Raw genomic sequence first — 3,194 nt, forward strand, 5'->3', positions numbered from 1 at the left:
ATTAGATAATTGCATTAATGAGAAATTGAACAGGTGTTCCTAATAATCTTTTACGTGAGTGTATATAGTCCACACTTTTCTTAAAATTGCATAAGGATTGTTTTGTAATAGCGAAATTTTAAATTAGGATGAGTGTGATATAAATCAATTAGGCAACAAGAATTGAGTAACAGTAGGAACTAGTGAGCGGAATATATCAACATACATCGAAACATTTTAAAAAACTTTGGTAGAATAATGCCTTAGTTATCTTAATAAGACTTAATTTAAGGGATAAAAAACATTAGTTGTGCTTGTCAACGTGCTATTTTAAATAATGCGTTATTTTCTAATGGTAAAAACACTGTCATCATGTTTTAGAGTGAAATTATATGGGCTAGTTTTGTTTTACAACACATTATAGGATACTGATTGACACTATATCTGTTACAAGGCACCCAGGCATGCAGAAGTGTGAAGTTTTAGCACGAGCCAAGGATGGGTTGAGGGGAGGTACGGGGAACGGTCAAGTATTTAGGATATATTTTTGCTATTTTACCCTTTTTTTTCTTAATGTGTTATATTAAAATAAGTATAAAACATGCTATGAAACATTTTATTCAAAGTGCTTTAAGGGTAGCTTTGTTTTACAAAAGTTTAGTCAAGAGGCGACATGCCACTCTGTCTGACAATGAGCAGGGCATAGCCACTGATGATTCAAACAAGGAATAAAACAGTTTAGCAGTAACTGTTATTTTGCTATGTAAAAAAGGTGGGCATGGTTATTTAATCACATCTAATAGTAACTAGTAAGCTACATTTAGAATCAAGCATCAAATATGCATAGAAATACTTTGGTAGAATAATGTCTAGTTGTCCTGATGGAAACGCCCAGCTGGGAGGGGTAACTGCACCTCATGCTTTATTAAGCGAGCGAGTGGCGAGCATAAAATACAGATACATCTGAAAGCTTGAAACAGATACAGGCATCTTCGCTGATCAACTTTCAACGCAACGATGGAAATGCTAAACTGGAGGTATGCTAAATCTTTTACTGTATTTTAGAATCATTACAATTGACGCTACTGTGAAAACATATCACAAATATTTTTGACCAAAAGTTTTTTTCTATACTGTCAAGACTGAGTAAGGACCGTGAAACAGAGGATTGGAATAGCGGTAAGTTATTGTTCATAGTTAGTTATCTCAACGGGTTTTATTGTTCAAATGCGGCAAAAGACTGAAAGTGTTTATGCTCACCAGCGGCTACTTTCAGAGACAATCATGAAGGGCCTGAGACCAAGTAAGATAACCTTAAGCGAAAAAGTGTTGATAGTTTTAATGGTGAGTGTACTTAGTTTACCGGACTGGTGTTTTTTTTTTATTTGTTTTTGTTTTAAATTGGACAAAGTCTGGATGTGTTTATATTCTCAGTTTCAGGGGCTGGATGGCAAACCCCAGAAATGGCAGCACAGATTGATAAGCTTGTCAATGAGGGATTTACAGAGCTGGCATCATCAACGGTGGAAGACAACGGGGACAAAAGCATGAGACTGCTCAATGTTATAGAATTTATTATAGGAGTAGTGGTATGGATTCTGGATATGATAATAGACAAGAACCTAGAGGAGAATTGTAAGGCGTGCGCCACATTCTGCTCAGACCCACAGCAGCACTCATGTCTCGACGATCCAAAACCGCAATACCTTTTTAACAATTTTGAAAAAAAACTGTAGACCGTGGTTGAAAAATGTAGAAGTGAAGGGGGTCTTGAGGTTTAACCCAATTCCGCCATCTCCCACAATGGTTCAGAGGGTTATTGATACAGTTTTAAATAAGAGACATACATTAAATGACAGGGACATACGCAGCAAAATGGATGAATTGATACACTGTGTTATGGTCAATGAATACAGTAATGATGTAGACGCAGCTGCTCAAGCGTTCTGGGATATGGAGCGGGACAAGCATGTACCGACAGACGTTATGTACTGAATGTAACTGTTTGCGATTGACTCCGGTCAAAAATATGTTTGAGTATTTTTTATTTGTTTGTAATCATTCTAATTAAATGATCTGCCTCAAAAACATTGGGTCACTATGTCTAACAAAGGGTAGCCACTTGAACCCTGAAAACATTCACAATCCTATCAGTCAAGTATAACCCGCTAAAGAATCATCTGTTTCATTTATTTCAAAGCGGACACTTTGTCCGAAAGCTGTATCCCCATATCTCTAAACGGCCACCAGAATCGGTGTCTATCCCTAAAAAACCCTGGGTATCAGCCTTTGGTACTACTTTTTCAGACAGCCAATGGAGGGGTATCCTAGATAGAGATAGACATGGTCTCTTGCACTGTAAGCTGCTTCATAAAGCTCATTTTACCAAAGGCATTCCAACAGCCGATACCAGGACCACCTCAATATCTGTAACATCCTTCACTACCTTACTGTCTAGGCACCTCATCCTTTTAAATGGAGACATGCTAACCCTTCCAATATATGATGGGTGGATACAAGAAGTCGGGGTTTTTCAGGGATAGAAACCGAAAGGTAGAGTTTGTTTTGATGTCTCTCTTTGGTCCTGAATATGTGTTGTGTTCAGAAATGCTTTGCAATAAAAGTGAGGACTGTCCTTGTGTAAGTTTGTAACATATTTTGATTGCTGTTAATTTGCTTTTTCATCACTTTTCTAAGAAAAGAAACACCTTACAATTCAGGCTGAGTATATTGCTCAAGTCTGTGATTAGCATGAACTTGTGAAAGTGATTTACAGATTTTTTTTCTGATTCTTCTTTTTCAATTTCTTTATACATGTTGCTCATGTAAAGTGGGATGACTTTATATAAATGTGATATTGTCTTTGTTGTAGGTACCACTGCTCATCAAGTTTGCACATGTCTGCCTGTACTTAGGGAAAATATGATTAAAATATTATGCTTTTCAGAGGACCTGCTTATCTGTGGTAGTAGTGCTGTCACAGCCCACATGGCAGTGTAATGGATTCCTGGGGGAGGGGGGGAGCAGGTTTGGGCTAGTCCCCCCCCCCCCCCCCCAGTCTTTCATCTATGCATGCCTAATAATGTGTGTGTGTGTGTGTGTGTGTGTGTGTGTATGTATATATATATATATAATTTATGTAAAATTTATGACTGCAATTTCAATGATGTCTCCCAGAACTTTTCATGCACCCTCCCAGTCAAGGCAGTTACAGC

The 3,194-nt window shown here is 37.7% G+C and overlaps 1 long non-coding RNA gene across 1 annotated transcript; it reads left to right on the forward strand.

Moving 5' to 3' along the window:
- The first annotated feature begins 941 nt into the window (after window positions 1-941).
- On the forward strand, window positions 942-2,520 carry LOC140579669 (uncharacterized). Its single transcript, XR_011983603.1, has 3 exons — window positions 942-1,016; window positions 1,121-1,158; window positions 1,414-2,520. It is a non-coding gene; the product is annotated as an uncharacterized lncRNA (long non-coding RNA).
- The last annotated feature ends 674 nt before the right edge of the window (window positions 2,521-3,194 follow it).

Source organism: Paramormyrops kingsleyae, chromosome 18, assembly GCF_048594095.1.
Source record: "Paramormyrops kingsleyae isolate MSU_618 chromosome 18, PKINGS_0.4, whole genome shotgun sequence".
NCBI lineage: Eukaryota > Metazoa > Chordata > Actinopteri > Osteoglossiformes > Mormyridae > Paramormyrops > Paramormyrops kingsleyae.